The 8,817-nt window shown below is 33.1% G+C and overlaps 1 pseudogene across 1 annotated transcript; it reads left to right on the forward strand.

Moving 5' to 3' along the window:
- The first annotated feature begins 5,490 nt into the window (after nucleotides 1–5,490).
- Nucleotides 5,491–8,142, forward strand: LOC147382017 (GDSL esterase/lipase At2g31550 pseudogene; annotated as a pseudogene). Its single transcript, XR_015174209.1, has 3 exons — nucleotides 5,491–6,099; nucleotides 6,354–6,615; nucleotides 7,826–8,142. The product of XR_015174209.1 is annotated as a GDSL esterase/lipase At2g31550 pseudogene (transcript).
- The last annotated feature ends 675 nt before the right edge of the window (nucleotides 8,143–8,817 follow it).

Genomic DNA, 8,817 nt, shown 5'->3' on the forward strand with positions numbered 1-8,817 from the left:
AATGTCCAGAATAATATTCTCCTCCTCTATTTGATATTAAAACTTTGATCCTTTTATCTAATTGGTTTTTTTTTATCCCTGTTTGTAGATTATGAATTTTTCTAAGACCTCATCTTTGATTTTAAGAAGATAAAATGTACAATACGTAAAAAAAAAATCATCAATAAAGGTCACAAACAATTTGTTCCCACCTCTAGTTCCAAAACCCTTCAAATCTCCTAAACCATCATGGATTAGTCCTAGAAGTTCAATACATTTATCTACTCTATTAAAATGTTTCTTAGTATATTTGGATTTTATACAAATTCTGCATTTTTCATTTGTTAGTTTGATTGTTCTGAAAATTATTCCTAAATTTATTAGTTTATGAATGAAAAATTTGCAAACATGACCCGCTCTACCATGCCAAATACTATAAGAGCCAACAATATAAGCAGAAGAAGCTTATTTATATTTTTAACCATTAGATTTAAAAGCCCATCATTCAGATACCCTTTCCCTATAAAAGACCCACTCCTAGATAACACAAACTTATTTGCCTCGAAAATTAATTTGGACCCTTTCTTATTGAGGAAAGAACCCGAGACTAGGTTATTATGAATGTTCGGAACATGAAGCATGTCCTTAACCATGAGGTTATTCCTTGGAACTTTAGTGTCAAGGTCCCTTTTTCCGCCACTTTAGATGTTGATGAGTTGCCCATAAACAATTGTTTTACTTTCCCTTACAGGTATGTAGGAGGCAAATGCATTTATATTTTCACAAATATGCTTGGTGGCTCTAGTATCTATACACGAATTCCTCATGTCATTAACAAAATTCACTTTAGAAACAACAATAGAAAATTTTCCATCCTCAGCCACATATGCTTGGGGCTATTTACCCTTTGTTTTTTCTTGACCTTTCTTCTCACGATAGAAATAAGCTAGATGCCCTAGTCTCCCACAAACAAAACAATTCCCTTTTGATTTTATGAAGGTTACCTTAGGCCTTTTGTTTTTGTCACTTAACATCTTTTTGAAGTCATACTTAGGTTTTTGAAATTTGTCAAGCTTTCCTTTAATAAGATTAGCCTTGGATCTAAATTCGAAGGTCTTCTTTTTTAGCTCATTGACCTTATTTTGTTCTTCTATACGAAGTCAAACAGTTAGATTTTCTAGGTCATTTCCTTTTTCTTATGTTTCTGGCTTGTTCTGAAATCTTTCCACATAGGCGGTAGTTTCTCTACAATAGAATCAAACTTGGAAACCCTCACAAATTTTGTAGCATTCTACCAAGATTCCATGGATTATCAATTGTAGCTCCTCTACTTTGGCTATAACAGATTTTCCATCTTCCATTTTAAAATCTAAAACCTCCCCACAACGAATTTCTTAGATCCAACATCTTCTATAATGTATTTCTTTTATAGCGTCTCCCACAACTCTTTTGCAATTTTATAATGAGCATAAACATCATATAAAGTGGGAATTAAATCATTCATAATATAATTTCAACAGAGATAATTGTAGTGAGTCCACCTTTTTTTTTTTTTTTTTTACTTTTGTTGTAGCAAAAGTTCATTTCCAAATAATTAATAGGAATGCGTTCACAAAAGTAGTTCGACCAATTGCAACGTAGTCAAGTGAAACAACATCTTTGACTACTACCTCTTGAAGTTTGAGCCGTCAAACAATTCAGGTTTCTACTAGTGATTAACGTGAGGCATTTTTGGTTAAGTCGAATTAAATAATAATAGGCAAACACACAAATTGTAATAAAGCTTTTATGGAAAGAACTAATCTAATAAATGAAATTAACAGTGAACATAAATCCAAGAGCAATAATTTTGTTGATGGTAGTAGATGTAGATTTCATATTTGTGTCTTGTGAAAGACACAATAGCAGTATAGATCATAGCAAACCCATAGCCTTGGTGTAACGGCCATGTATTTTGACACCTAGAGTATAGGTGTAGTTCGCTCCGGAGTTACCTGAGAGCACCCATGTAATACTATGTAAGGTTCAATATGAAGTCATATCAGCCCCATGCCAGAGCATATCTATTAGCTTAGTGGCATTTTAGTAATAAGGGAGTATGACTGGCCTCCACTCTTGATGTTTTATTCTAGAAACCTAGCAAAGATTGATAGTACTTTTTGTAGGAAGGATGTCTAGTGCTTCTCAATTCCTAGCCTACACCCACGTTGACTCTAGTCCTCATGCCAAGCTACGTGGAAATCCCGCATGTCATAGATCATCAGGTGCATTGTAATACACATATTTACTTTTGTAACGTGTTACTCCGTGTAATCAATATTATATCAATAAACTTGCCTCCGGACTTTACATTATGTTGTCCCGTTATCTTATTTGCTTGCTACGTATTGTGGTGTACGATCATTTTTACAGGTTTTCTTGTAGATTAGCACCCTTTTACGTCGCATGACCTCGCTTTGAAAGAACACGACCATGACACTTGGGCTCGAAGAGCCCCTCCACGCCCCACCTAACTTGACTCAGCACAGCGTGCTCGCGTGTGTGACATTTTTGGATACCTTTGAGAGCTTCTAACTAAGCTAGAATAGAATAGAGGTTATTAAGAGGTTCTCATCCTTATTTATACCTCATGTGAACCTAAACACTAAGAATACAATTTACCTCAATCTCATAAAGAAGCTACAAAAAGGTAAAAAGCGAAAGGCAAAATGCAAAATGGAAGATAAGAAAAAATAAGAGAAAGTTATATTTAAAAAATCAAACTAAAAATTTAAGTATCAAAAAAGTATAAACTTTTGTAATTGACAATTATGAATCGAAATTGGCAATTAAAGTGCCGATTTTTCAATTTAATATTAAAATGTAAAAAATCAGTATTTTAAATGCCGCAAAATTTTGTTTGTTTGTTTTATTTATTTAAAACCTGGCACTTTAACTACCGTAACTTTTTTTTTGTTATTTTTTTAAAATTCTCTAGCACTTGAAGGAATTGAGATTTTCTGTAGCGAAAATTACGTGCTAAGATGCAAAACCAATGACGTAACGTCATGTGTATTAAAATAACAAGTGGAATGAGAGTAGGGATCCAGTACGTTGTGTCCTACCCAACCACGTTAGATGGCACCCCAAGGCGTGGCCCACATATCCATCTGGTCCGTGGGTCCCAAACGAACCCATGTAGCATAAAATGGGGTGCCAGCTGACCTTGGTTGGATACGACGCACTGTATTGGATCCCTACTCCCATTCCACTCACTTGTTATTTGAATACACATGGCATTACGACGTTTGTATAACAGCGTAGTACGTAACTTTTGCAACAACAAATCTCCTTGAAGTGCACAAGAACTTAAAAAAATAATAACAAAAAATGTTACAGCAATTGAAGTGTCGGGTTAAAAAAAAAAATTAAAAACAAAATTTGCGGCACATAAAGTGCCGGTTTTTTACATTTTAATATTAAATTAAAAAATCGGTATTTTATGTGCCAATTTTAGTTCCTAATTGTAAATTATAAAAAATTTGTACTTTTTTTTGTAATTAATTTTTTAGTTTTATTATTATTTATAATTTTCCCAAAAAATAAACTAGAAGACATAAAAAAAAAAAAAAAAGAGGTTTAAGACTCAAACCTTCAAAAAAGCAAATAAAATGATTTTATTTTTCAAAAAAAGAATTTCATTCACATTTAATAACAGATTCACCATTCCTTAAATTATTTATAACACCCGAATTAAAGGTTAAAATACACACTTGGAACATGACAAAGGTTTGGGTAAAATTATAATGTAAACATTACAAAACATTAGAAGACTCCTTCAAACAATTTCAGTAATTGTTTATAATTATGATTAAGCTCTTATAAAATCCTAAATCCAAAAATTATAAATCTATTAAAAAGAGAGTTTCTATTGGTGCCCAACTTTTACTAATTCTCAACTATGCACTTATTTTCTTTATTTTTAGTTGAAGTGTAATAAGTAAAAGTTGGGGTGCTAATAACAACTCTTTTTTAAAAACTTAAATTATTCTATGACAAAAATCTCACTTTCGAACAAAAGGTGATCAATCTACTCTGAATTTACTACCATTTAATTCCACGTGACATAGAGTTAGGATCCAGAATGGTGTCCCATTCCTATATATAATAAAGGTAAGGTGAACGTGTTTTTGAAAAAATTACTTAAAAGACCCTCATGGAAGGGTTTCTTTCTAAATAGTTCTTAAGTTTTGCAAGCTAATTTGATAGGACATTTGGTAAACTTTTACTTTCTTAATGTTACTACCTTAATGTTACTATGTTATTGGCGAACTCACTACTTTTTTATTTACCGTCTAATTCACCACTTTTTATTACTGTCAAACACGATTCTTTTTTATTTAGTCTCGAGTTTATAATTTTTATTGTCGAACTCACCATTATTTATTGTCGAGTTTACCACTTTTTAAATAAAAAATGGTAAACTCGACACTAGTAAAAATCATCCATTGTCAATTTTTGAGTTTTTCTGATTAAAAAACATGAAAAGATCAACTAAAAACTTGAGATAATAACTTGTTTAGATGATTTCAACCCAAACGAACTATTCTTGATCGATTTCCTTCAAAAATTAAGAAAAAAGGAAAAAAAAAATTGATAATTTTTTACATACATCTTCAAAATATTTGACAAAATCCTTAAAAATGGCTTTTTCTTATTTCTTAAATCCATTCCGATGGAATGAAATCTCCGAAACTCAATTGAGATGTCAAAAATTCATTTTTTTTTATTTATGAAAACGATGAATTCGAACGATTAGGGCATTCAATCGTGAAAAATGTGGGAGATGAGGTCCATGGATCATTTAGAAAGAAAATTTTTTACTAAATGTCCTGTCAAGCTATCATTGAAAACTTAGGAATTATTTAGAAAAAAACTCTTTCATGAGGGTTCTTTAAATAATTTTTCCTATTTTTAATCCATAAGTAAGGTGTACGTTTTTGTTGGAGGTTAAAACTCTTAATGAAACTGTGCACGCATCCCGATGTATTTGAACTCCAATAAAATTGCACATAGTAGAAACTTAATGTTGTTATAGAAACCGGAGACCGTTTTGAATAGTTAGTCTTTGAGATATTATACATATGACTCATGATCTAATAATACGCGGTACGCTTTTTAGTTGGAATTTAAAACTCTTTAAACTCCTAATCAACCCGTGCATGTTGTGTAAAACACTTATTTTCTAATCAAATTGTGCCACATAGACACCAATCCTATCTATAGGCACAGAGAAAACGTATAGGATCGCAACTCTAAATCAAAATGGCCTAAAACATCCATTTATTTACGTAATTATATGTTTTATTAATAAATAAACACCATAAGACATAAACACAATCAATAACGTTCCGTGTTTGTTAGTAATTATACATTTATCGAATCTCTCTCTCTCTCTATAAATAATAAATAAATAAACAACAAAAAGTATTTTCTTGTCTCCCTAACTACGCTAACTCTCAATATTCAACCATGTCGTCAACCCTCATCTTCTTCACCATCCTGACCCACATCAGTATCATCATCATCAACACATGTGATGCCTACTCAAAATATCCAGCTATTCTTATCTTTGGTGATTCAACAGTGGATACAGGAAACAACAACTTCATACCAACGTTATTTAGGAGCGATCACTATCCGTACGGTCAAGCTTTCCCCAATCACGTTGCCACGGGGAGGTTTTCGAATGGTGTACTAGTCCCAGATTTATTGGCGTCGATGCTTGGGATCAAGAAGTTAGTTCCTCCTTACTTGAATCCAAGTTTACCTGATAGTGAACTCTCGACAGGTGTAAGCTTTGCATCGGCTGGATCAGGTTTTGATGATCTTACAACTGCAGTGTCTGGAGTGATCCCAGTTTCAGTGCAACCAAACTACTTTAAGGAATATAAAGAGAGGCTTGAGAAGTTGGTAGGGAAAGAAGAGGGTGATAAGATAGTGAGTGGTGCATTGGTTTTGATAAGTGCTGGAACTAACGATCTTCTTTTTAATTATTATGACATTCCTACAAGGATGCTACAATTTAATATTAGTGGGTATCAAGATTTTCTACTACAAAGGTTACAAGGCCTAGTTAAGGTGACTCACCTACGTCTCTCTCTCTCATGCACATAATCATTAATCCCTATATGATATATCATTCTTTATGAGTCAACTGATCCCATCCCAATTTTTATTTTTTTTGTATATGTTTAATTTATTAAACTTTTATTATTTAGATTTTTTTTTATAATCTTTCATGCCCACAAAATAAGTATATTAGAATTTTTTTTTTTAAAGTTACTGTTTGATATCTAAAGTTTTTTAATTTTTAATTTTTAATGTATTTATAGGAACTATACGATATGGGATGCCGTATCTTTGCAGTTCCAGGGCTTAGTCCGATCGGTTGCATACCAATCCAGATGACGGCAAAATTTGAGAATCCAGTCGAACGGACATGCTTGGATGAAGAGAATACAAATGCTCGTATCTATAATTCGAAGTTACAGAAATTGCTCGTTCAACTACAAGCATCGCTTCCGGGGAGCAAAATGATCTATGGCAATCTTTATGATCCAATGATGGACATGATCAACCACCCAGAAAGATATGGTAGTCTTTGACCCCTATAATACTAAATTACTTGGTAAAACAATTATATATTTTGTCAAAACTACTGAACCAGACCAGTATTAATTTTTGTTTATGAGATCAGTCATTAATTTCATAGAAAAACATTCATCTGGACACTTAGGTGAATGCAGATTAACTGGAAGGGTCAATAAATAAAATAGAAAACCTAATTGTACATCATGCAGCTGTTTTAGTGAAACTACATAAACTAAATTAGGCATATAATTGATTTTGTCCATACTGAAAATGAAATTATAGCTTGGTTCAGAAAATTTTCTAAAATACTCCTGTGGACCGCAAAAATAGACCTAGGCCAGCCCAAAATTTGGACCCATATGATTTGACTCTAGGAATATCTTAAAGGCCATTTGGGCTGGGCTGGGCTGGGCTTAATCCCTCCTGCTATCCTCCCCTTCCTCAAACCATCTTCTGATTTTTTAGGTGAAAATGATTAAAAAATGGACAAATTTCTAGTTATATATATATATATATATATATATATATAAATAAAAGTTACAAAAACAACTAAAATAGTCATACTGTCGAGAAATACAATGTAAAACATTGGACAGTCCAGAAAGTTATTAAAACACTGGATAATTCGACGTTTTAATTTGAATTTAGTAAATTTTAAAAAAGTACTTTTTGATCATTTATTAAAACTTCGATCTTTTTTTATAAGTTACTGTTTTTCTGCCACGACTCTCTTTGAACTGGACCTCATCCATTTCCCTCAAAAGGTTGGCCCAGCTCAAAGCTCAACCATTAAATCTTAAATGGAACCCTACCCGAAGAATGCCAAATTAAGCTCAAGCCTAGCTTGACCATATGGCCCCTTTCCTTCAAACGGGCCTTACTTTTAAAGTGGCCTGACCCGAAGCCTGCTTTGTACTCGAGCAACAAGTTGAGCATAGAAATTGATTAGGGGCCACGACACCAAGAATTAAGCTCAAGCCTAACCTGACTATATCGCCCCTTCCCCTCAAATAGGATTTTTGGATTTTATTTTTAAGTTGGTCTGACTCCAAAACCTACTTTGTACTCGGGCTATGAGTTGAGCATAGAATTAGAATCGAGGTCTGGCCCTATACTGTTTGGGCCAAAAGACACCCAGATCAGATCTAGGCTCGGCCCAAAATTTAGACCCCTATTTGAATGTGATGGATGAATAGTGCATCCTATGTGGCAGGTTTAGTGGAGACTAAAAAAGGATGCTGTGGAACCGGATTTGCAGAAATGGGACCCCTTTGCAACGCTTTAACTCCGATATGTCCGAACCCCTCTCAATACTTATTTTGGGATGCGGTTCACCCTACTGAAGTGGCCTACAGATTTACTGCCAAGTATCTTATGGACAACGTCTTCTCCTAAATATACTACTAATAGGGTATAGTCCAAGAACAGTTTGATTTTCTTTTTCTTTTTCTCTTTTTACTCATATTTTTGCTATTTAGTTATAGTAGTAGTTAGTAAATTTAAGAATCTTGGAGTTTTGATTTTATAGGTGTGTTTATTTGCATCCCAAATTGCCGCAAATGCAAAACTCTGCATGCATTTGGAATGCTTGGTTGTGTTTAATACCAAATTTTACATTTGTTTGGTTGCTTGGAAACAAAAATTGAAAGTATCAATTTTTTCTTTTTTTTTAAACCTTTAAATCCTTGTTTAAAGTTAAATAAAAATTGACATATGGATCTATATCATTTTATCAAAATATTACAATAAAACAAAAGAAAAAAAAAATTAGGATTTCAGCTCTTGCGTGGTGGTTGGCGATTATTGGGGGATTAAGAGTCATCCTCTCAAATGGGTTTCTATAAAAATGGATCTTCATTCTATCCCTCCCAACCGGACATTTCATCCACTTGGTAGCTTCAACCTATCCAATGTGCACAACAGATGCTATTTCTCATCTAACTGAGAACCTCTCTTCCACAGCTCCGAAGCAACTAGATGTTACTTCTTATCTTGGTGAATTTGAAGCTCCTTCACTTCAAACGTCTTACACTAATCTGCGGTAAATTTCTCGATATAAAATAATTTATTTATTTTTACAATTCTCTCATGAGAAGGAAAAGAAAAATGTAAAGAAACCAAAGAAGACAACTTGATTAATTATGGGTTCTTTCACAAGACCTATTTGTAAGCAATTATCAAAACAATCATAGTTAATTAAGTCCC

The sequence above is a fragment of the Akebia trifoliata genome, unplaced genomic scaffold (genome assembly GCF_017979445.1).
Source record: "Akebia trifoliata isolate Shusen 1 unplaced genomic scaffold, ASM1797944v1 Contig00085, whole genome shotgun sequence".
In the NCBI taxonomy this organism is placed as follows: Eukaryota; Viridiplantae; Streptophyta; class Magnoliopsida; order Ranunculales; family Lardizabalaceae; genus Akebia; species Akebia trifoliata.